This window comes from Ranitomeya variabilis, chromosome 1 (assembly GCF_051348905.1).
Source record: "Ranitomeya variabilis isolate aRanVar5 chromosome 1, aRanVar5.hap1, whole genome shotgun sequence".
NCBI lineage: Eukaryota > Metazoa > Chordata > Amphibia > Anura > Dendrobatidae > Ranitomeya > Ranitomeya variabilis.
In genome coordinates, this window is record NC_135232.1 from 1149354039 (window position 1) to 1149380996 (window position 26958).

Below are 26958 nucleotides of genomic sequence, written 5' to 3' on the forward strand. Positions count from 1 at the left end.
TGGAATGGTCTGCAAGCGTCACATTGCGTTTGCAGAGCCCCTAATGTACCTAAACAGTAGAAACCCCCCACAAGTGACACCATGTTGGAAAGTAGACCCCCTAAGGAACTTAACTAGATGTGTGGTGAGCGCTTTGACCCACCAAGGGCTTCACAGAAGTTTATAATGCAGAGCCATAAACATAAAACAAACATTTTTTCCCACAAAAATTATTTTTTAGCCCCCAGTTTTGTATTTTCCCGAGGGTAACAGGAGAAATTGGACCCCAAAAGTTGTTGTCCAATTTGTCCTGAGTGCGCTGATACCCCATATGTGGGGGGGAACCACCGTTTGGACGCATGGAAGGGCTCGGAAGTGAAGGAGCGCCATTTGGAATGCAGACTTAGATGGAATGGTCTGCAGGCGTCACATTGCGTTTGCAGAGCCCCTAATGTACCTAAACAGTAGAAACCCCCCACAAGTGACACCATGTTGGAAAGTAGACCCCCTAAGGAACTTATCTAGATGTGTGGTGAGCGCTTTGACCCACCAAGGGCTTCACAGAAGTTTATAATGCAGAGCCGTAAAAATAAAACTAAAATTTTTTCCCACAAAAATTATTTTTCAGCCCCCAGTTTTGTATTTTCCCGAGGGTAACAGGAGAAATTTGACCCCAAAAGTTGTTGTCCAATTTGTCCTGAGTGCGCTGATACCCCATATGTGGGGGGAACCACCGTTTGGATGCATGGGAGGGCTAGGAAGGGAAGGAGCGCCATTTGGAATGCAGACTTAGATGGAATGGTCTGCAGGCGTCACATTGCGTTTGCAGAGCCCCTAATGTACCTAAACAGTAGAAGCCCCACACAAGTGACCCCATTTTGGAAACTAGACCCCCCAAGGAACTTATCTAGATGTGTTGTAAGAACTTTGAACCCCCAAGTGTTTCACTACAGTTTATAACGCAGAGCCGTGAAAATAAAAAATCTTTTTTTTTCCCACAAAAATTATTTTTTAGCCCCCAGTTTTGTATTTTCCCAGGGGTAACAGGAGAAGTTGGACCCCAAAAGTTGTTGTCCTATTTGTCCTGAGTACGCTGATACCCCATATGTTGGGGTAAACCCCTGTTTGGGCACACGGGAGAGCTCGGAAGGGAAGGAGCACTGTTTTACTTTTTCAACGCAGAATTGGCTGGAATTGAGATCGGACGCCATGTCGCGTTTGGAGAGCCCCTGATGTGCCGAAACAGTGGAAACCCCCCAATTATAACTGAAACCCTAATCCAAACACACCCCTAACCCTAATCCCAACAGTAACCCTAACCACACCTCTAACCCTGACACACCCCTAACCCTAATCCCAACCCTATTCCCAACCGTAAATGTAATCTAAACCCTAACCGTAACTTTAGCCCCAACCCTAACCCTAACTTTAGCCCCAACCCTAACTGTAGCCTTAACCCTAGCCCTAACTCTAGCCCTAAACCTAATGGGAAAATGGAAATAAATACATTTTTTTTATTTTTCCCTAACTAAGGGGGTGATGAAGGGGGGTTTGATTTACTTTTATAGCGGGTTTTTTAGCGGATTTTTATGATTGGCAGCCGTCACACACTGAAAGACGCTTTTTATTGCAAAAAATATTTTTTGCGTTACCACATTTTGAGAGCTATAAATTTTCCATATTTTGGTCCACAGAGTCAAGTGAGGTCTTGTTTTTTGCGGGACGAGTTGACGTTTTTATTGGTAACATTTTTGGGCACGTCACATTTTTTGATCGCTTTTTATTCCGATTTTTGTGAGGTAGAATGACCAAAAACCAGCTATTCATGAATTTCTTTTGGGGGAGGCGTTTATACCGTTCCGCGTTTGGTAAAATTGATAAAGCAGTTTTATTCTTCGGGTCAGTACGATTACAGCGATACCTCGTTTATATCATTTTTTTATGTTTTGGCGCTTTTATACGATAAAAACTATTTTATGGAAAAAATAATTATTTTTGCATCGCTTTATTCTCAGGACTATAACTTTTTTATTTTTTTGCTGATCATGCTGTATGGCGGCTCGTTATTTGCGGGACAAGATGACGCTTTCAGCGGTACCATGGTTATTTATATCTGTCTTTTTGATCGCGTGTTATTCCACTTTTTGTTCAGCGGTATGATAATAAAGCGTTGTTTTTTGCCTCGTTTTTTTTTTTTTTTTCTTACGGTGTTTACTGAAGGGGTTAACTAGTGGGCCAGTTTTATAGGTCGGGTTGTTACGGACGCGGCGATACTAAATATGTGTACTTTTATTGTTTGTTTTTTTTTATTTAGATAAAGAAATGTATTTATGGGAATAATTTATTTTTTTTTTTTCATTATTTTGGAATATTTTTTTTTATTTTTTTTTACACATTTGGAAAAATTTTTTTTTACTTTTTTACTTTGCCCCAGGGGGGACAATACAGATCGGTGATCTGCCAGTTTGCATAGCACTCTGACAGATCATCGATCTGCGAGAAGTGCAGGCTGCTTCATAGTGCCTGCTCTGAGCAGGCTTCTGTGAAGCCACCTCCCTCCCTGCAGGACCCGGATCCGCGGCCATCTTGGATCCGGGTCTGGAGCAGGCAGGGAGGGAGGTAAGACCCTCGCAGCAACGCGATCACATCGCGTTGCTGCGGGGGGCTCAGGGAAGCCCGCAGGGAGCCCCCTCCCTGCGCGATGCTTCCCTGCACCGCCGGCACATCGCGATCATGTTTGATCGCGGTGTGCCGGGGGTTAATGTGCCGGGGGCGGTCCGTGACCGCTCCTGGCACATAGTGCCGGATGTCAGCTGCGATATGCAGCCGACACCCGGCCGCGATCGGCCGCGCTCCCCCCGTGAGCGCGGCCGATCGCGTATGACATACTATCCCGTCGGTGGTCATACGGGCCCACCCCACCTCGACGGGATAGTACGTCAAATGTCGGGAAGGGGTTAAATATTTTTCTAATGTTCAAAAGCCATTTTGCTATTCAAATTTCATGTATTCCATATTAGACATGCTTTGGCACGATAGAGTGCAACCCTTTTTGTATATTTATGTATGGAGGTAGCTGCTCCTGGTATGCACCTATTCACACTGGTTAGGATGTGCGAGCCGTTTTTCTGTTAATTAGTAGTCTGTTCAGTTACTTAGCTAGTCCGACCTGCGATCCTTGCCACTAGGATCAGAACAGTACAGCCGGCCTATAAAGTGTTAATTGCATGGCAGAAGCAGGAGAAAAGAAGCTTGGAGATATATATATATTTTTTTTCTGTGTGTCTAGCTGCTGTGTGTCTGGCTTCTCTCCTCCTCTTAATCTTGGTGTGGCTCTGAGTTCAGCTGCTGATATGGATATCCAGAGTTTAGCCTCTAGTGTAGATCATCTTGCTGCAAGGGTACAAAGTATTCAGGATTTTGTTGTGCACAGTCCTATGTCAGAGCCTAGAATACCTATTCCGGAGTTGTTTTCTGGAGATAGATCTAGGTTCCTGAATTTTAAGAACAATTGCAAGTTGTTTCTTTCTTTGAAACCTCGTTCCTCTGGGGATTCTGTTCAGCAAGTTAAGATTATTATTTCTTTCTTGCGTGGCAATCCTCAAGATTGGGCCGTCGCATTGGCTCCAGGGGATCCTGCATTGCTCAGTGTGGATGCGTTTTTTCTGGCCCTTGGATTGCTCTATGAGGAACCTAATCTTGAGAACCAGGCTGAAAAAGCGTTGTTGGCCCTCTCTCAGGGGCAAGATGATGCAGAGGTGTACTGCCAGAAATTTCGGAAATGGTCGGTGCTTACTCAATGGAATGAGTGTGCCCTGGCTGCAAATTTCAGAAAAGGTCTTTCTGAAGCCATTAAGAATGTCATGGTGGGTTCCCTACGCCTGCAGGTCTGAATGAGTCAATGACTCTGGCCATTCAGATTGATCGGCGTTTGCGGGAGCGCAAACCTGCGCACCATTTGGCGGTGTCTTCTGAACAGACACCTGAGTCTATGCAATGGGATAGAATTCTGACCAGAAGTGAACGGCAAAATTAGAGACGGCAAAATGGGTTGTGCTTTTTCTGTGGTGACTCAGCTCATGTTATCTCAGCATGCTCTAAGCGCACAAAAAAGATTGATAAATCTGTCACCATCGGTACTTTACAGCCTAAGTTTATTTTGTCTGTTACCCTGATTTGTTCCTTGTCATCTTACCCGGTTATGGCTTTTGTGGATTCAGGTGCTGCCCTGAGTCTGATGGATTTGTCATTTGCCAGGCGCTGTGGTTTTGATTTGGAGCCTTTAAAATTCCCTATTCCACTAAGGGGAATTGATGCTACACCATTGGCTACGAATAAACCTCAGTACTGGACGCAAGTGACCATGTGCATGACTCCTGTTCATCAGGAGGTGATTCGCTTTCTTGTATTGCATAATTTGCATGATGTTGTCGTGTTGGGCCTGCCATGGTTGCGGACTCATAATCCAGTCCTGGATTGGAAAGCAATGTCTGTGTCAAGTTGGGGTTGCCAGGGAATTCATGGCGACGCTCCTGTGGTGTCAATTGCTTCATCCACTCCTTCTGAGGTCCCTGCGTTTTTGTCAGATTACCAGGATGTATTTGATGAGCCCAAACTCAGTTCTCTACCTCCTCATAGGGATTGTGATTGTGCTATAAATTTGATTCCTGGTAGTAAGTTTCCTAAGGGACGACTTTTCAATTTGTCAGTGCCGGAGCATGCTGCTATGCAGAGTTATATAAAGGAGTCTTTGGAGAAAGGACTTATTCGCCCCTCCTCCTCCCCTCTTGGTGCGGGGTTCTTTTTTGTGGCTAAGAAGGATGGTTCCTTGAGACCTTGTATTGATTATCGCCTTCTAAACAAAATCACGGTCAAATTTAAGTATCCTTTGCCATTGTTATCTGATCTGTTTGCTCGCATTAGGGGGTCTAGTTGGTTCACCAAGATAGATCTTCGTGGTGCGTATAACCTTGTGCGTATTAAGCAGGGTGATGAATGGAAAACTGCATTTAATACGCCCGAAGGCCATTTTGAGTACTTGGTGATGCCTTTTGGACTTTCTAATGCTCCTTCAGTCTTTCAGTCCTTTATGCACGACATCTTCCGCGAATATCTGGATAAATTTATGATTGTGTATCTGGATGATATTCTGTTTTTTTTCGGATGATTGGGAGTCCCATGTTAAGCAGGTCAGGATGGTGTTTCAGGTCCTGCGTGCCAATGCTTTATTTGTGAAGGGCTCAAAATGTCTTTTTGGAGTCCAGAAGGTCTCTTTTTTGGGTTTCATTTTTTCTCTTTCTGTTATTGAGATGGACCCAGTCAAGGTCCAGGCTATTCATGACTGGACTCAGCCTACATCTGTTAAGAGTCTTCAGAAGTTCTTGGGTTTTGCTAATTTTTACCGTCACTTCATCGCTAATTTTTCTGGTGTTGTTAAGCCATTGACGGATTTGACCAAGAAGGGTTCTGATGTTACTAATTGGTCTCCTGCGGCTGTGGAGGCCTTTCGGGAGCTGAAGCGCCAGTTTTCTTCGGCTCCGGTCTTATGTCAGCCAGACGTCTCCCTTCCTTTCCAGGTCGAGGTTGATGCTTCTGAGATTGGAGCGGGGGCTGTTTTGTCACAGAGAAGCTCTGATGGCTCTGTGATGAAGCCATGTGCTTTCTTTTCAAGAAAGTTTTCGCCTGCCGAGCGGAATTATGATGTTGGTAATCGGGAGTTGTTGGCTATGAAGTGGGCATTTGAGGAGTGGCGACATTGGCTCGATGGAGCTAAGCATCGTGTGGTGGTCTTGACTGATCACAAGAATTTGATTTATCTCGAGTCGGCCAAGCGGCTGAATCCTAGACAGGCTTGTTGGTCGTTGTTTTTCTCTCGTTTTGATTTCGTGGTCTCATACCTGCCTGGTTTGAAGAATGTGAAGGCTGATTCTCTTTTTAGGAGTTTTGTGCCTGACTCTCCTGGTGATTCAGAGCCAGCTGGTATCCTCAGAGAAGGGGTGATTTTGTCTGCCATCTCCCCAGATTTGCGACGAGTGCTGCAGGAGTTTCAGGCGGATAGACCTGACCGTTGTCCACCGGAGAGACTGTTTGTCCCGGATAGATCGACCAGCAGAGTTATTTCCGAGGTTCATTCTTCGGTGTTGGCAGGCCATCCTGGGATTTTTGGTACCAGAGATTTGGTGGCTAGGTCCTTCTGGTGGCCTTCCTTGTCGCAGGATGTGCGTTCCTTTGTGCAGTCTTGTGGAATTTGTGCTCGGGCTAAGCCTTGCTGTTCTCGTGCCAGTGGCTTGTTGTTGCCTTTGCCTGTCCCGAAGAGGCATTGGACGCACATTTCCATGGATTTTATTTCAGATCTCCCTGTCTCTCAGAGAATGTCGGTCATTTGGGTGGTGTGTGATCGTTTTTCTAAAATGGTCCATTTGGTGCCCTTGCCTAAGTTGCCTTCCTCCTCCGAGTTGGTTCCTCTGTTTTTTCAAAATGTGGTTCGTTTGCACGGGATCCCTGAAAATATTGTTTCCGACAGAGGATCCCAGTTTGTGTCTAGATTTTGGCGGACCTTTTGTGCTAAGATGGGCATTAATTTGTCTTTTTCGTCGGCCTTCCATCCTCAGACGAATGGCCAAACCGAGCGCACTAATCAGACGTTGGAAACTTATTTAAGATGTTTTGTTTCTGCTGATCAGGACGACTGGGTGACTTTTTTGCCATTGGCCGAGTTTGCCCTTAATAATCGGGCTAGTTCTGCTACTTTGGTTTCGCCTTTTTTTTGTAATTCAGGGTTTCATCCTCGTTTTTCCTCGGGTCAGGTGGAGTCTTCTGACTGTCCTGGAGTGGATGTTGTGGTGGATAGGTTGCATCAGGTTTGGAATCATGTGGTGGACAATTTGAAGCTGTCACAAGAGAAGGCTCAGCGCTTTGCCAACCGCCGTCGCTGTGTGGGTCCCCGACTTCGCGTTGGGGATTTGGTGTGGTTGTCTTCTCGCTTTGTTCCTATGAAGGTCTCCTCTCCTAAGTTTAAGCCTCGGTTTATCGGTCCTTATAAGATCTTGGAAATCCTTAACCCTGTGTCATTTCGTTTGGACCTCCCGGCATCGTTTGCTATTCATAATGTGTTCCATCGGTCGTTGTTGCGGAGGTATGTGGTGCCTGTGGTTCCTTCTGTTGAGCCTCCTGCCCCTGTGCTGGTTGAGGGAGAATTGGAATACGTGGTGGAGAAGATCTTGGATTCTCGTATTTCTAGACGGAGGCTTCAGTATTTGGTTAAGTGGAAAGGCTATGGTCAGGAGGATAATTCCTGGGTTGTCGCCTCTGATGTTCATGCGGCCGATTTGGTTCGTGCCTTCCATGTGGCTCACCCTGATCGCCCTGGGGGTTTTGATGAGGGTTCGGTGACCCCTCCTCAAGGGGGGGTACTGTTGTGAACTCCGTTTTCAGGCTCCCTCTTGTGGTCACAGATGGTATTGTGTGACTTTGGTTTTTTGGCTCCCCCTGGTGGTTTGGTTTATTATCCTGCGGGTCTGCTGGATCAGCTGCCTAGTTATTCACCAGGGAGGCTCCTATTTAGCTCTGCTTCACTTCCACTTGTTGCCAGCTGTCAATGTATTCAGTGCTATTCTGATTACTCCTGATTATCTCGTTTTCTGCCTCTTCAGGATAAGCTAAGTTCTGTTTGAATATTTTTTGCTCATCTGCCTGCAATATGATTTCTGTGTATGATGAGTCTAGTCCAGCTTGCTAACATGTGATTTCTTTTTGCTGGTAAGCTCTGGGGTACGGAGTTGCTTCCCCCGCACCGTTAGTTGGTGCGGGGGCTCGAGCAATCTCTGCGTGGATATTTTGAATAGGGTTTTTTATTGACCGCACAGTTCCCTTCCTATTTTCTGCTATCTAGTATTAGCGGGCCTCATTTGCTAAATCTGATTTCATCTCTGCGTTTGTGCTTTCCCCTTAACTCACCGTTAATATTTGTGGGGGGCTATTCTATATCTTTGGGGTCTTCCACTGAGGCAAGAGAGGACTTTCTTTCCCTTCAGGAATAGTCAGTTTCTCAGGCCGTGACGAGACGTCTAGGATTTTCAGGTAACGTTCCACGGCTGCCTATAGTTGTTTGCGGATAGGATCAGGTTGCGGTCAATCCGGTTACCACTTCCCCAGAGCTAGTAGTCTGTTCAGTTACTTAGCTAGTCCGACCTGCGATCCTTGCCACTAGGATCATAACACACCTCCGTATAACAACACTAGAGGGGACACCTCCCTATAACAACACTAGAGGGGACACCTCCGTATAACAACACTAGAGGGGACACCTCCGTATAACAACACTAGAGGTGACACCGCCGCATACCAACACTAGAGGGGACACCTCCGTATAACAACACTAGAGGGGACAGCTCCGTATAACAACACTAGAGGGGACACCTCCGTATAACAACACTAGAGGGGACACCTCCATATAACAACACTAGACGGGACACCTCCATATAACAACACTAGAGGGGACACCTCCGTATAACAACACTAGAGGGGACACCTCTGTATAACAACACTAGAGGGGACACCTCCGTATAACAACACTAGAGGGGACACCTCCGTATAACAACACTAGAGGTGACACCGCCGCATACCAACACTAGAGGGGACACCTCCGTATAACAACACTAGAGGGGACAGCTCCGTATAACAACACTAGAGGGGACACCTCCGTATAACAACACTAGAGGAGACACCGCCGTATAACAACACTAGAGGGGACACCTCTGTATAACAACACTAGAGGGGACACCTCCGTATAACAACACTAGAGGGGACACCTCCATATAACAACACTAGACGGGACACCTCCATATAACAACACTAGAGGGGACACCTCCGTATAACAACACTAGAGGGGACACCTCTGTATAACAACACTAGAGGGGACATCTCCGTATAACAACACTAGAGGGGACACCTCCGTATAACAACACTAGAGGGGACACCTCCGTATAACAACACTAGAGGGGACACCTCTGTATAACAACACTAGAGGGGACATCTCCGTATAACAACACTAGAGGGGACACCTCCGTATAACAACACCAGAGGGGACACCTCTGTATAACAACACTAGAGGGGACATCTCCGTATAACAACACTAGAGGAGACACCTCCGTATAACAACACTAGAGGGGACACCTCCGTATAACAACACTAGAGGGGACACCTCCGTATAACAACACCAGAGGGGACACCTCCGTATAACAACACGAGAGGGGACACCGCCGTATAACAACACTAGAGGGGACATCTCCGTATAACAACACTAGAGGAGACACCTCCGCATAACAACGCTAGAGGGGACACCTCCGCATAACAACGCTAGAGGGGACACCTCGGTATAACACCCTCCGCCTGCGTCTCAGACACCAGTGATAACAGTCAGGTGTGACTTTCTCCTCCTGGAGTGTGTGCACTGCGCACTGTGCTGATTCCTGCGGCCTCTCGGGCTGCAGTCGCCCCCTGCAGGATCTCTGTGGTAATGACATGCATATACTGGATGTAATAATCTGGATCCCCCCCACTATTATTCCTCCATGTTACTTTCCTCCGCTGATCCCTATGAGCATGTACAGTGCACAGAGGCTCCAGCAGCCCAGACCGTCCTTATCGAACAAAATTATTGGTGACATATGTTTAGCAGATTGGCGGGCGCAGTGCAGAGCCAAGAGCCACCAGTAACCTATTCCCCACTATTCACCTACAACCAAACGTGACAATATCCTCAATCACAAATGTATATAACAATGAGCCGGGGAGATTAATAAAAGAGTAAGATGCCGCCTTGGTCTGTAGGATTCAGGTATATTGTGCCCGGTGTGGTGGCCCCCGGGGGATTGTCCTGCTCTCCTGTGGGCCAGTCCTAGCCACATATCCGCAGTTACCAGCCGAGCTGCAGTACCTTGTATTGGCCACTAGGCATATCACGGTGCTGACCTGGAGGACTCGCTAACACGTGGGAGGAAACTACATTTATTGAAACAGCAACAAGCAGCTCAATAAGTGACACATCGCTGGAATCAGTGCCTCTGTCCCTTCGTCATGGTGCTCTCAGATTACACGGCAAAACCCTGTCAGATTCTATTTACACTGCAAATTAACCCCATATCTGGAGGTTTTCAGTATTTGGGGACATGATGATGTATTTTATGCTGATCATTGCGGTTGGAATTTGGGGTGATTTATGAATCACAGCTTTTTTTTTCTAAAGTTGTAATATTTTGGGTGAAATGTTGTCTCCTCCCAGAGTGATTTTTTTGTAAGACACGGCTCCATTTTTTTACGGTGACATTTAAAAAGAAAAAAAATCCAAAAACTAAAGAGAATTTTGGGATTTTATGCTGAATGCATGAACCCCGGGAGACATTTTTAAAAACTTGGTGAAAAAAATGTCAATTGACATCAGATCGGAGATTGAGAAAAAAAATCCGTAAATTATGAATGAATGTGATGTTTTCGTTCTGATGTTTCGGGGATTATGCAGGAATCTCAGTGGGACAGAAATGTCAGTGTGACCTCATAGGTCAGAAAAGAAATCCCACGGCTGTGCGGAGGGCGTACTACCAATGGGGCATGCTAAGTGTGGACGCTGGCGTATTATAACCCCTAGAGAATCAGTCATTGCTGCAATGTCAGATGGACCTTACGAGATGTTACCCATCGCCCTCACACAAAGAGCCCTAAACTAGAGACTGCACTGTGGACACTAAGGGTATGTTTCCACGGTCAGGAAACGCTGCTTGTTTGACGCTGCGCAGCGCTGCAGCGTCAAACAAGCAGCGTCCAGATGTTCCAGCATAGTGGAGGGAATTTTATGAAATCCCGTCTCCACTATGCGTGGAAACCCGCACGCGGCGGCCCTGCGACTCCGGACATGCTGCGCGTCTTTTCAGATCGCAGCATGTCCGTATGCCTTGCGGGGACGCAGCGTCCCCGCAAGGCATATCACAGGGCGCTATGGGAGAGAGCGATCATCCCGGATGTGAAGAGTTAACACATCCGGCATGATCGCGTCCCAGAAAGGGGGCGGGGCTTAGCGGCAAGCGGCTTCGCCGCTGCGGCGATACCGCCGGCCATCCTGACAGTGGAAACATACCCTTAAAGGGTTTTTCAGAGGGTAAAGTATTCATTCTACACTGACTGGCTGCAGCGGTGGAGTGTAGTACAACCCCTGGCAAAAATTATGGAGGATGTTCATTCAGTTGTTTACTTTTGTAGAAAAAAAGCAGATCACAGACATGGCACAAAACTAAAGTCATTTCAAATGGCAACTTTCTGGCTTTAAGAAACACTGAAAGGAATCAAGAGAAAAAATGTGGTAGTCAGTAATGGTTACTTTTTATTACCAAGCATAGGGGAAAAATTATGGAATCACTCAATCCTGAGGAAAAAATTATGGAATCATTAAAAACAAACAAATAAACCCTCCAGCACATCCCTAGTATTTTGTTGCACCACCTCTGGCTTTTCTAACAGCTTGCAGTGTTGTGAATTTGCTTTTTGCTCCCTCTAGTGGTTACTAGTTTTTTGACTCTGGTTTTTTCTGTCATTCCTTTTATCCGCACCTGGGTCGTTAGTTAGGGGTGTTGCTATATAAGCTCCCTGGACCTTCAGTTCAATGCCTGGCAACGTAGTTATCAGAGCTAGTCTGCTGTGCTCTTGTCTACTGATCCTGGTTCCAGTTATATCAGCTAAGTCTGCCTTTTGCTTTTTGCTATTTGTTTTGGTTTTGTATTTTTGTCCAGCTTGTTCCAAATCTATATCCTGACCTTTGCTGGAAGCTCTAGGGGGCTGGTGTTCTCCCCCCGGACCGTTAGACGGTTCGGGGGTTCTTGAATTTCCAGTGTGGATTTTGATAGGGTTTTTGTTGACCATATAAGTTACCTTTCTTTATTCTGCTATCAGTAAGCGGGCCTCTCTGTGCTAAACCTGGTTCATTTCTGTGTTTGTCATTTCCTCTTACCTCACCGTCATTATTTGTGGGGGGCTTCTATCCAGCTTTGGGGTCCCCTTCTCTGGAGGCAAGAAAGGTCTTTGTTTTCCTCTACTAGGGGTAGCTAGATTCTCCGGCTGGCGCGTGTCATCTAGAATCAACGTAGGAATGATCCCCGGCTACTTCTAGTGTTGGCGTTAGGAGTAGATATATGGTCAACCCAGTTACCACTGCCCTATGAGCTGGATTTTTGTATTCTGCAGACTTCCACGTTCCTCTGAGACCCTCGCCATTGGGGTCATAACAGTTTGCCAGGCCAGTATTAAATGTTTAATGCATTGCAGAAGAGGGATTATAAGAAAGAAGATTCTGAGTTTTTTTTTTCTTCTCCTTCCCCTTTACCTCAGAGTGGCTATGCTTGCTGCAGACATGAATGTCCAGACCTTGATTACAAGTGTGGACCAGCTGGCTACTCGTGTGCAGGGCATACAAGACTATGTTATCAGAAATCCTAGGTCAGAACCTAAAATACCGATTCCTGAACTGTTTTCCGGAGACAGGTTTAAGTTTAGGAATTTCGTGAATAATTGTAAATTGTTTTTGTCCCTGAGACCCTGTTCATCAGGAGATTCTGCTCAGCAAGTAAAAATTGTTATTTCGTTCTTACGGGGCGACCCTCAGGATTGGGCTTTTTCGCTGGCGCCAGGAGATCCGGCATTGGCTGATATTAATGCGTTTTTTCTGGCGCTCGGTTTACTTTATGAGGAACCCAATCTTGAGATTCAGGCAGAAAAGGCCTTGCTGTCTATGTCTCAGGGGCAGGACGAGGCTGAAGTGTATTGCCAAAAATTTCGGAAATGGTCCGTGCTGACACATTGGAACGAGTGTGCACTGGCCGCTAATTTTAGAAATGGCCTTTCTGAAGCCATTAAGAATGTTATGGTGGGTTTTCCCATTCCCACAGGTCTGAATGATACTATGGCACTGGCTATTCAAATTGACCGGCGGTTGCGGGAGCGCAAAACCGCAAATTCCCTCATGGTGTTGTCTGAACAGACACCTAATTCGGTGCAATGTGATAGAAAAACCGCAAATTCCCTCATGGTGTTGTCTGAACAGACACCTGATTTAATGCAATGTGATAGAATCCTGACTAGAAATGAGCGGAAAATTCATAGACGCCGAAATGGCTTGTGCTACTACTGTGGTGATTCTACACATGTTATCTCAGCATGCTCTAAACGTATAGCTAAGGTTGTTAGTCCTGTCACCGTTGGTAATTTGCAACCTAAATTTATTCTGTCTGTAACTTTGATTTGCTCACTGTCATCTTATCCTGTCATGGCGTTTGTAGATTCAGGTGCTGCCCTGAGTCTTATGGATCTGTCATTTGCTAAGCGCTGTGGTTTTATTCTTGAACCATTAGAAAATCCTATTCCTCTTAGGGGTATTGATGCTACACCATTGGCAGCAAATAAACCGCAGTATTGGACACAGGTTACCATGTGCATGACTCCTGAACACCGCGAGGTGATACGTTTCCTGGTTTTACATAAAATGCATGATTTGGTTGTTTTAGGGCTGCCATGGTTACAGACCCATAATCCAGTCCTGGACTGGAAGGCTATGTCAGTCTCAAGTTGGGGCTGTCGTGGTATTCATGAGGATTCCCTGCCTGTGTCTATTGCTTCTTCTACGCCTTCGGAAGTTCCGGAGTATTTGTCTGATTATCAGGATGTCTTCAGTGAGTCTGAGTCCAGTGCACTGCCTCCTCATAGGGACTGTGACTGTGCTATAGATTTGATCCCAGGCAGTAAATTTCCTAAGGGAAGACTGTTTAATCTGTCGGTACCTGAACATACCGCTATGCGTTCATATATCAAGGAGTCTCTGGAAAAAGGACATATTCGTCCGTCTTCTTCCCCTCTTGGTGCGGGATTCTTTTTTGTGGCAAAAAAGGACGGATCTTTGAGACCTTGTATTGATTATCGGCTTTTAAATAAGATCACTGTCAAATTTCAGTATCCTTTACCGCTGTTGTCTGACTTGTTTGCCCGGATTAAGGGTGCCAAGTGGTTCACCAAGATAGACCTTCGTGGTGCGTACAACCTTGTGCGCATTAAGCAAGGTGATGAATGGAAAACCGCATTCAATACGCCCGAAGGTCATTTTGAGTACTTGGTGATGCCTTTTGGGCTCTCCAATGCGCCTTCAGTTTTTCAGTCCTTTATGCATGACATTTTCCGGAAGTATCTGGATAAATTTTTGATTGTTTATCTGGATGATATTTTGGTTTTTTCTGATAATTGGGATTCGCATGTGGAGCAGGTCAGGTTGGTCTTTAAAATTTTGCGTGAAAATTCTTTGTTTGTCAAGGGCTCAAAGTGTCTCTTTGGTGTACAGAAGGTTCCCTTTTTGGGGTTCATTTTTTCCCCTTCTGCTGTGGAGATGGACCCAGTCAAGGTCCGAGCTATTCTTGATTGGACTCAGCCCTCGTCAGTTAAGAGTCTTCAGAAGTTCTTGGGCTTCGCTAACTTCTACCGTCGTTTTATCGCTAATTTTTCTAGCATTGTGAAACCTTTGACGGATATGACCAAGAAGGGCTCCGATGTAGCTAACTGGGCTCCTGCTGCCGTGGAGGCTTTCCAGGAGTTGAAACGCCGGTTTACTTCGGCGCCTGTTTTGTGCCAGCCTGACGTCTCACTTCCCTTTCAGGTTGAGGTGGATGCTTCGGAGATTGGGGCAGGGGCCGTTTTGTCGCAGAGAGGCCCTGGTTGCTCTGTTATGAAGCCTTGTGCCTTTTTCTCTAGGAAATTTTCGCCTGCCGAGCGAAATTATGATGTGGGCAATCGGGAGTTGTTGGCCATGAAATGGGCATTTGAGGAGTGGCGTCATTGGCTCGAGGGTGCTAAGCATCGTGTGGTGGTCTTGACTGATCACAAAAATCTGATGTATCTCGAGTCTGCTAAACGCCTTAATCCGAGACAGGCCCGCTGGTCATTGTTTTTCTCCCGCTTTGATTTTGTTGTCTCGTATTTACCAGGTTCAAAGAATGTGAAGGCCGATGCTCTTTCTAGGAGCTTTGTGCCTGATGCTCCTGGAGTCGCTGATCCTGTTGGTATTCTTAAAGATGGAGTTATCTTGTCAGCTATTTCTCCGGATCTGCGACGTGTGTTGCAGAGATTTCAGGCTGATAGGCCTGAGTCTTGTCCACCTGACAGACTGTTTGTCCCGGATAAGTGGACCAGCAGAGTCATTTCCGAGGTTCATTCCTCGGTGTTGGCAGGTCACCCGGGAATTTTTGGCACCAGAGATCTGGTGGCCAGGTCCTTTTGGTGGCCTTCCTTGTCAAGGGATGTGCGGTCATTTGTGCAGTCCTGTGGGACTTGTGCTCGAGCTAAGCCTTGCTGTTCTCGTGCCAGCGGTTTGCTCTTGCCCTTGCCTGTCCCGAAGAGACCTTGGACACATATCTCCATGGATTTCATTTCTGATCTTCCGCTATCTCAGGGCATGTCCGTTATCTGGGTGATATGTGATCGCTTCTCCAAGATGGTCCATTTGGTTCCTTTGCCTAAGCTGCCTTCCTCTTCCGATCTGGTTCCTGTGTTTTTCCAGAACGTGGTTCGTTTGCACGGCATCCCTGAGAATATTGTGTCAGACAGAGGATCCCAGTTCGTTTCCAGGTTCTGGCGATCCTTTTGTAGTAGGATGGGCATTGATTTGTCGTTTTCGTCTGCTTTCCATCCTCAGACTAATGGACAGACGGAGCGAACCAATCAGACTTTGGAGGCTTATTTGAGGTGTTTTGTCTCTGCTGATCAGGACGATTGGGTGACATTCTTGCCGTTGGCTGAGTTTGCCCTTAATAATCGGGCTAGTTCCGCCACCTTGGTTTCGCCTTTTTTCTGCAACTCTGGTTTCCATCCTCGCTTTTCTTCGGGTCATGTGGAGCCTTCTGACTGTCCTGGGGTGGATTCTGTGGTGGATAGGTTGCAGCAGATCTGGAATCATGTGGTGGACAACTTGAAGTTGTCACAGGAGAAGGCTCAGCGCTTTGCCAACCGCCGCCGCGGTGTGGGTCCCCGACTACGCGTTGGGGATTTGGTGTGGCTTTCTTCCCGCTTTGTTCCTATGAAGGTCTCCTCTCCCAAATTTAAACCTCGTTTTATTGGGCCTTACAAGATATTGGAAATCCTTAATCCTGTATCTTTTCGTCTGGATCTTCCTGTGTCGTTTGCTATTCACAATGTATTTCATAGGTCCTTGTTGCGGCGGTACATTGTGCCTGTAGTTCCTTCTGCTGAGCCTCCTGCTCCGGTGTTGGTTGAGGGCGAGTTGGAGTACGTGGTGGAGAAGATCTTGGATTCTCGCCTCTCCAGGCGGAGGCTTCAGTACCTGGTCAAGTGGAAGGGCTATGGTCAGGAGGATAATTCCTGGGTGGTCGCCTCTGATGTTCATGCGGCCGATTTAGTTCGTGCCTTTCATGCCGCTCATCCTGATCGCCCTGGTGGTCGTGGTGAGGGTTCGGTGACCCCTCACTAAGGGGGGGGTACTGTTGTGAATTTGCTTTTTGCTCCCTCTAGTGGTTACTAGTTTTTTGACTCTGGTTTTTCTGTCATTCCTTTTATCCGCACCTGGGTCGTTAGTTAGGGGTGTTGCTATATAAGCTCCCTGGACCTTCAGTTCAATGCCTGGCAACGTAGTTATCAGAGCTAGTCTGCTGTGCTCTTGTCTACTGATCCTGGTTCCAGTTATATCAGCTAAGTCTGCCTTTTGCTTTTTGCTATTTGTTTTGGTTTTGTATTTTTGTCCAGCTTGTTCCAAATCTATATCCTGACCTTTGCTGGAAGCTCTAGGGGGCTGGTGTTCTCCCCCCGGACCGTTAGACGGTTCGGGGGTTCTTGAATTTCCAGTGTGGATTTTGATAGGGTTTTTGTTGACCATATAAGTTACCTTTCTTTATTCTGCTATCAGTAAGCGGGCCTCTCTGTGCTAAACCTGGTTCATTTCTGTGTTTGTCATTTCCTCTTACCTCACCGTCATTATTTGTGGGGGGCTTCTATCCAGCTTTGGGGTCCCCTTCTCTGGAGGCAAGAAAGGTCTTTGTTTTCCTCTACTAGGGGTAGCTAGATTCTCCGGCTGGCGCGTGTCATCTAGAATCAACGTAGGAATGATCCCCGGCTACTTCTAGTGTTGGCGTTAGGAGTAGATATATGGTCAACCCAGTTACCACTGCCCTATGAGCTGGATTTTTGTATTCTGCAGACTTCCACGTTCCTCTGAGACCCTCGCCATTGGGGTCATAACATTGCAGTCTCTGAGGCCTGGACTTAATGAGGGTCACACAGGACTCTTCATCAATCTGGCTCCAACTTTCTCTGATTGCTGTTGCCAGATCAGCTTTGCAGGTTGGAGCCTTGTCATGGACCATTTTCTTCAACTTCCACCAAAGATTTTCAATTGGATTGAGCTCCGGACTATTTGCAGGCCATGACATTCACCTTATGTGTCTATTTTCAGGGAATGTTTGCACAGTTTTTGATCTGACAGGATGCATTATCATCTTGAAAAATGATTTCATCATCCCCAAACATCCTTCCAATTGCTGGGATAAGAAAAGTGTCCAAAATATCAACATAAACTTGTGCATTTATTGAAGGTGTAATGACAGCCATCTCCCCAGTGCCTTTACCTGACATGCAGCCCCATATCATCAATGACTGTGGAAATTTGCATGTTCTCTTCAGGCAGTCATCTTTATAAATCTCATTGGAACGGCACCAAGCAAAAGTTCCAGCATCATCACCTTGCCCAATGCAGATTCGCGATTCATCACTGAATATGACTTTCATCCAGTCATCCACAGTCCACGATTGCTTTTCCTCAGCCCATTGTAACCTTGTTTTTCTGTTTAGGTGTTAATGATGGCTTTCGTTTAGCTTTTCTGTATGTAAATCCCATTTCCTATAGGCGGTTTCTTACAGTTCGGTCACAGACGTTGACTCCAGTTTCCTCCCATTCGTTCCTCATGTGTTTTGTTGTGCATTTCCTGTTTTGGAGACATATTGCTTTAAGTTTCTGGTCTTGACGCTTTGATGTCTTCCTTGGTCTACCAGTATGTTTGCCTTTAACAACCTTCCCATGTTGTTTGTATTTGGTCCAGATTTTAGACACAGCTGACTGTGAACAACCAACATCTTTTGCAACATTGCGTGATGATTTACCCTCTTTTAAGAGTTTGATAATCCTCTCCTTTGTTTCAATTGACATCTCTCGTGTTGGAGCCATGATTCATGTCAGTCCACTTGGTGCAACAGCTCTCCAAGGTGTGATCACTCCTTTTTAGATGCAGAATAACGAGCAGATCTAATTTGATGCAGGTGTTATTTTAGGGAATGAAAATTTACAGTATGATTCCATATTTTCACTCATAATTGAGTGATTCCATAATTTTTCCCTATCCTTGGTTAAAAAAAAGTAACCATTACTGACTACCACATTTTTTGTTCTTGATTTCTTTTAGTGTTTCTTAAAGCCAGAAAGTTGCCATTTGAAATGTCTTTAGTTTTGTGCCATGTCTGTGATCTGCTTTTTTTCTACAAAATTAAACAACTGAATGAACATCCTGAATGAACATATATTTTTCAACAGTTTTATCCTCCATCTTTAATTTTCAATTCTCTCTGACACACTAAGTGGAGACATTATACAGCACAACTGAGCAATGTAGGTGTGAATACAGTAAGGGGGTATAAAGCTTACCAGAAAAAAGAAACATGGAGTACATTATACATCAGCACTGAGCAGTGTAGCTGTGAATCTATGCTATAATATATACTATGCTTCATGCTTACTAGAAAACACCAACATGCAGTACATTATACATCAGTACTGAGCAGTGTAGCTGTGAATCCAGCAAGAGGTGAGAAAAAACTTACTAGAAAAAAACAACATGGAGTACATTATGCATCAGTACTGAGCAGTGTAGCTGGGAATCCATGCTATAATGTATAATGTCCTTCATGCTTACTAGAAAAAAGCAACATGGAGTACATAATACATCAGTACTGAGCAGTGTAGCTGTGAATCTATGCTATAATATATACTATGCTTCATGCTTACTAGAAAAAACAACATGGAGTACATTATACATCAGTACTGAGCAGTGTAGCTGTGAATCCAGCAAGAGGTGAGAAAAAACTTACTAGAAAAAAAAACAACATGGTGTACATTATGCATCAATATTGTGCAGTGTAGCTGGAAATCCATGCTATAATGTATAATGTCCTTCATGCTTACTAGAAAGAAACTGCATGGAGGAGATTATACATAAGTACAAAGCAGTTCAGATGAGAATTCAGCACCAGGAAAGAAAAACACTTAATAAAAAGCAGAATAAAAGACATTTTACAGCAATATTGAGCAAAGTAGCTGTGAATCAGGCATTAGTAATGAGAAAAAGACTTAAAAAATAGCAACATAAAGAACATTTTACAGCAATATTGAGCAAAGTAACTGTGAATCCAGCATTAGTAATGAGAAAAAGACTTAAAAAATAGCAACATAAAGAACATTTTACAGCAATATTGAGCAAAGCAACTGTGAATCCAGCATTAGTAATGAGAAAAAGACTTAAAAATAGCAACATAAAGAACATTTTACAGCAATATTGAGCAAAGTAACTGTGAATCCAGCATTAGTAATGAGAAAAAGACTTAAAAAATAGCAATATAAAGAACATTTTACAGCAATATTCGATAGTGTTTTTATGAATCTAGCTTTGTGGTCAGATAAAGCACTTACTAGAAAATCGCAGCATGGTCTTTCTGTATGTCCCTCTAACTCTTTCACTCAGCTCCCCACTTGATAGATTTTAATAGGCAGCTCTAATGTGACTCTTCAGTGAGCTGGCAGATTGTCTTAAATTGGGCAGGGAGAAGAAGTAGCTCATAAATGGAAAAATGTATATTTCTCTGATAGGATATATCACACAGTTTGTTACATTCACTTACACCTTTGATTTATGGAAAGTTTGTGGAAACGACAGTGAGCATATTAACATTTGTATTTCGCACCAGAACTTTACTTTTCACACTAAAGTGGAGAAAAACTTCATAAAAAAAGTTGTGAGCATTTTAATTTGAAAGTCATAAGGCGTCAAAAAAGAGAAGGATACAGCACTATACTATATATAAATATCTCAATATTACAGTGCAGAAGAGCCGGGTCCTGCTGCCAAGGTAAAACTGCTTTTGGTGCGCAATCCAGACTAACAAATCCAGGAGCTGTCCCAATCCTATGTAATTAGTTATTTTTGAGTGGATGGTTCCTCTACATGGGCATTCTGACAGCACTCTAGGGGATGAAACTTTCACTTCCCAACATGCATTGTCAGTAAACATTCAAAGACTGGCCTCAAATTCCTTTAGAGACCAGCCCCCATTTACTGTATAGAGACAGACCCGCCCCCACTTACTGCAGAGAGATTGAGACCCACCCCCACTTACTGTACAGAGACAGAGACCCGCCCCCACTTACTGCAGAGAGACAGAGACCCGCCCCCACTTACTGCAGAGAAACAGAGACCTGCCCCCACTTACTGCAGAGAGACTGAGACCCACCACCACTTACTGTACAGAGACAGAGACCGGCCTCGCTTACTGCAAAGAGACAGAGACCCGCCCCCACTTACTGTACAGAGACAGAGACCCGTCCCCATTTACTGTATAGAGACAGACCTGCCCCCACTTACTGTAGAGACCCGCCCCCACTTACTGTACAGAATCAGAGACCCTTTCACCATTTATTGTATACAGACCTGCCCCCACTTACTGTACAGAGACAGAGACCCGCCCCCACTTACTGTACAGAGACAGAGACCCGTCCCCATTTACTGTACAGAGACAGAGACCCATCCCCATTTACTGTACAGAGACAGAGACCCATCCCCATTTACTGTAGACAGACCTGCCCCCACTTACTGTACAGAGAGAGATCCGCCCCCACTTACTGTACAGAGACAGAGACCCGCCCCACTTACTGTACAGAGACAGAGACCCGTCCACATTTACTGTATAGAGACAGACCTGCCCCCACTTACTGTTCAGAGACAGAGACCCACCCCCACTTACTGTACAGAGACAGAGACCCATCCCCATTTACTGCAGAGAAACAGAGACCTGCCCCCACTTACTGCAGAGAGACTGAGACCCACCACCACTTACTGTACAGAGACAGAGACCGGCCTCGCTTACTGGACAGAGACAGAGACCCGCCCCCACTTACTGCAGAGAGACAGAGACCCGCCCCCACTTACTGCAGAGAAACAGAGACCTGCCCCCACTTACTGCAGAGAGACTGAGACCCACCACCACTTACTGTACAGAGACAGAGACCGGCCTCGCTTACTGCAAAGAGACAGAGACCCGCCCCCACTTACTGTACAGAGACAGAGACCCGTCCCCATTTACTGTATAGAGACAGACCTGCCCCCACTTACTGTAGAGACCCGCCCCCACTTACTGTACAGAATCAGAGACCCGTCACCATTTATTGTATACAGACCTGCCCCCACTTACTGTACAGAGACAGACACCCGCCCCCACTTACTGTACAGAGACAGAGACCCGTCCCCATTTACTGTACAGAGACAGAGACCCATCCCCATTTACTGTACAGAGACAGAGACCCATCCCCATTTACTGTAGACAGACCTGCCCCCACTTACTGTACAGAGAGAGATCCGCCCCCACTTACTGTACAGAGACAGAGACCCGCCCCACTTACTGTACAGAGACAGAGACCCGTCCACATTTACTGTATAGAGACAGACCTGCCCCCACTTACTGTTCAGAGACAGAGACCCACCCCCACTTACTGTACAGAGACAGAGACCCATCCCCATTTACTGTAGACAGACCTGCCCCCACTTACTGTACAGAGAGAGATCCGCCCCCACTTACTGTACAGAGACAGAGACCCGCCCCACTTACTGTACAGAGACAGAGACCCATCCCCATTTACTGTATAGAGACAGACCTGCCCCCACTTACTGTTCAGAGACAGAGACCCACCCCCACTTACTGTACAGAGACAGAGACCCATCCCCATTTACTGTAGACAGACCTGCCCCCACTTACTGTACAGAGACAGAGACCCACCCCCACTTACTGTACAGAGACAGAGACCCGCCCCCGCTTACTGCAGAGAGACAGAGACTCACCCCCACTTACTGCAGAGAGACTGAGATCCACCCCCACTTACTGTACAGAGACAGAGACCCGCCCGGCTTACTGTAGAGAGACAGAGACCTGCCACCAGTTACTGCAGAGAAACAGAGACCCACCCCCACTTACTGTACAGAGACTGAGACCCACCCCCACTTACTGTACAGAGACAGAGACCCACTTACTGCAGAGACAGAGAGCAACCCCCAATTACTGCAGAGACGCAGACCCGCCCCCATTTACTGTATAGAGACAGAGTCCCGCCCCCCACTTACTGCAGAGAGACTGAGACTCACCCCCACTTACTGTACAGAGACAGAGACCCGCCCCCACTTAATGCAGAGATACTGAGACCCATCCCCACTTACTGTACAGAGACTGAGACCCGCCCCCACTTACTGTACAGAGACAGAGATCCGCCCCCACTTACTGCAGAGATGCAGAGACCCGCCCCCACTTACTGCAGAGAAACAGACTCACCCCCACTTACTGTACAGAGACAGAGACCCGCCCCACTTACTGCAGAGAGACTGAGACCCATCCCCACTTACTGTACAGAGACAGAGACCCGCCCCCACTTACTGCAAAGAGACAGAGACCCACCCCCACTTACTGCAGAGAGACAGAGACCCGCCCCATTTACTATATAGAGACAGAGACCCGCCCCCACTTACAGCAGAGAGACTGAGACCCACCCCCACTTACTGTGTAGAGACAGAGACCTGCCCCCACTTACTGCAGAGACTGAGACCCACCCCCACTTAGTGCAGAGAGAGAGAGACCCGCCCCCACTTACTGTACAGAGATAGAGACCCACCCCATTTACTGCAGAGACAGAGACCCACCCCCACTTAATGTAGAGAGACAGAGATCCACCCCCACTTACAATAAAGAGACAAAGACTGACCCCATTTACTGTAGCAAGATAGAGACCCACCCCACATTCTAGAGAATGACAATGACCCACTCCTACTTCCTGTCGAGAGACAGAGACATGCCCCCACTTACTGTAGAGAGGCAGAGACCCGCCCCCACTTACTGTACAGAGATAGAGACCCACCCCACTTACTGCAGAGACAGAGACCCACCCCCAATTAATGTAGAGAGACAGAGACCCACCCCCACTTACTGTACAGAGATAGAGACCCACCCCACTTACTGCAGAGACAGAGACCCACCCCCACTTAATGTAGAGAGACAGAGATCCACCCCCACTTACAATAAAGAGACAAAGACTGACCCCCATTTACTGTAGCAAGATAGAGACCCACCCCACATTCTAGAGAATGACAATGACCCACTCCTACTTCCTGTCAAGAGACAGAGACATGCCCCCACTTACTGTAGAGAGGCAGAGACCCGCCCCCACTTTCTGTAGACAGAGCCCTGCCCCACTTACTAGAAAGACACCCACCCCCACTTACTATAAAGAGACAAAGACCGACCCCACTTACTGTAGAAAGATAAAGACCCACTCCCACATTCTAGAGAATGACAAAGACCCACTCTTACTTCCTGTAGAGAGAAAGAGACCTGCCCTTACTGTAGAGACAGACCTTCCCCCACTTACTGTAGAAATGCATAGACCAACCCCCCACGTACTGTAGAGACAGAGCCCCACCTGAACTTACTGTAAAGGCAGACACCTGCCCTCACTTACTGTAGAGAGACATAGACACCCCCCCAGTTACTGTAGAGTCAGAGACCACCCCCACTTCCTGTAGAGAGCCAGAGACCACTCCACTTTCTGTAGAACAGCAGAGACCTCCACACTTCCTGTAGAGTGCCATAGCTCTGCCTTCACTTCTTCCAGAGACAGGGACCCACCTGCACTTCTTGTAGATGGACAGGGACCCACCCGCACTTGTTGTAGAGACAGGGACCCACCCGCACTTCTTGTAGAGACAGGGACCCACCTGCACTTCTTGTAGAGACAGGACCCCACCCGCACTTCTTGTAGATAGACAGGGACCTACCTGCACTTCTTGACTTCTTGTAGATAGACAGGGACTCATCCACACTTCTTGGAGATAGACAGGGACCCACCCGCACTTCTTGAAGATAGACAGAGAGCCACCCGCACTTCTTGTAGATAGACAGAGACCCACCCGCACTTCTTGTAGATAGAGACCCACCCACACTTCTTGTAGATAAACAGGAACCCACCCGCACTTTTTGTAGATAGACAGGAACCCACCCGCACTTTTTGTAGACAGGAACCCACCCGCACTTCTTGTAGATAGAGACCCACCCGCACTTCTTGTAGATAGACAGAGACCCACCCGCACTTCTTGTAGATAGACAGCGACCCACTCACACTTCTTGTAGATAGACAGGGACCCACCCGCACTTCTTGTAGATAGACAGAGACCCACCTGCACTTCTTGTAGATAGACAGTGACCCACCCGCACTTCTTGTAGATAGAAAGAGACCCACCTGCACTTCTTGTAGAGACCCCCCCACACTTCTTGTAAACAGGGACCCACCCACACTTCTTGTAGATAGACAAAGACCCACCTGCACTTCTTGTAGATAGAGACCCCCCCACACTTCTTGTAGATAAACAGGGACCCACCCACACTTCTTGTAGATAGAGACCCATCTGCACTTCTTGTAGATAGAGACCCATCTGCACTTCTTGTAGATAGATAGAGACCCACCCGCACTTCTTGCAGATAGAGACCCACCCGCACTTCTTGTAGATGGACAGGGACCCACCTGCACTTCTTGTAGATAGACAGGAACCCACCCGCACTTCTTGTAGATAGACAGGGACCCACCCGCACTTCTTGTAGATAGACATGGACCCACCTGCACTTTTTGTAGATAGACAGAGACCCACCCGCACTTCTTGTAGATGGACAGGGACCCACCTGCACTTCTTGTAGATAGACAGGAACCCACCCGCACTTCTTGTAGATAGACAGGGACCCACCCGCACTTCTTGTAGATAGACATGGACCCACCTGCACTTTTTGTAGATAGACAGAGACCCACCCGCACTTCTTGTAGATAGACAGGGACCCACCCGCACTTCTTGTAGATAGACAGGGACCCACCTGCACTTTTTGCAGATAAACAGGAACCCACCCGCACTTTTTGTACAGGAACCCACCCGCACTTTTTGTAGATAGACAGGAACCCACCCGCACTTCTTGTAGACAGAGACCCACCCACACTTCTTGTAGATATACAGCGACCCACCCGCACTTCTTGTAGATAGACAGGGACCCACCCGCACTTCTTGTAGATAGACAGAGACCCACCCGCACTTCTTGTAGATAGACAGGGACCCACCCGCACTTCTTGTAGATAGAGACCCACCCGCATTTCTTGTAGATAGAGACCCCCCCACACTTCTTGTAAACAGGGACCCACCCACACTTCTTGTAGATAGACAGAGACCCACCCGCACTTCTTGTAGAGACCCCCCACACTTCTTGTAGATAAACAGGGACCCACCCACACTTCTTGTAGATAGACAGAGACCCACCTGCACTTCTTGTAGATAGATAGAGACCCACCCGCACTTCTTGTAGACAGGGACCCACCTGCACTTCTTGTAGACAGGAACCCACCCGCACTTCTTGTAGATAGACAGGGACCCACCCGCACTTCTTGTAGATAGACAGGGACCCACCTGCACTTCTTGTAGATAGACAGGAACCCACCTGCACTTCTTGTAGATAGACAGGAACCCACCCGAACTTCTTGTAGATAGAGACCCACCCGCACTTCTTGCAGATAGACAGAGACCTATCCGCACTTCTTGTAGACAGGGACCCATCCACCACACTTCTTGTAGATAGACAGGGACCATCCGCACTTGTAGATAAACAGGGACCCACCCGCACTTCTTGTATACAGACAGGGACCCACCTGTACTTCTTGTAGATAGACAGGAACCCACCTGCACTTCTTGTAGATAGACAGGAACCCACCCGCACTTCTTGTAGATAGAGACCCACCCGCACTTCTTGTAGAGACCTATCCGCACTTCTTGTAGATAGACAGGGACCCACCCGCACTTCTTGTAGACAGAAATCCACCCGACTTCTTGTAGATAGACAGGAACCCACCCGCACTTCTTGTAGATAGACAGGAACCCACCCGCACTTCTTGTAGATAGAGACCCACCCGCACTTCTTGTAGAGACCTATCCGCACTTCTTGTAGATAGACAGGGACCCACCCGCACTTCTTGTAGACAGAAATCCACCCGACTTCTTGTAGATAGACAGGAACCCACCCGCACTTCTTGTAGATAGACAGGAACCCACCCGCACTTCTTGTAGATAGAGACCCACCCGCACTTCTTGTAGAGACCTATCCGCACTTCTTGTAGATAGACAGGGACCCACCCGCACTTCTTGTAGATAGACAGGGACCCACCCACATTTCCTGTAATCCATCTCAATGTTTCTGCTGCTGGGGAGGGATTATACTTGACAACAGTCAGTGAACATCAGGTTACAGAGGAGTCCCATAGTGGCCGGCAGTTTAAAGTTATGTTTCAGGATTAGACAACAACATTTTTAAACTAACTTATTTGCAGATTTCACTATTTATCACATTATTTATCCAGTGAGATCAAGTTGGGTGAAAAAATGTAGGCACCATGTTTGATTTCATTCTAAGATCTGTCCTTGCTGTAAGCAAATCGAAAAAAAAAAAATATTTTGTTTGCAACATCCAGGAGATTCCCAATAAACCCTCCTGGATAAGTTGTCTCCCAGGCCTCCTAGGACCCTCCAGTACCAGCCAGTGTAGATTTTTTGATGGGTC

The 26958-nt window shown here is 46.7% G+C and overlaps 1 protein-coding gene across 1 annotated transcript in view; it reads right to left on the reverse strand.

Moving 5' to 3' along the window:
• DYSF (dysferlin) overlaps nt 1–26958 on the reverse strand; it is a 441189-nt gene that overhangs the window by 413493 nt on the left and 738 nt on the right. The gene's annotated exons all lie outside the window — the stretch shown is intronic.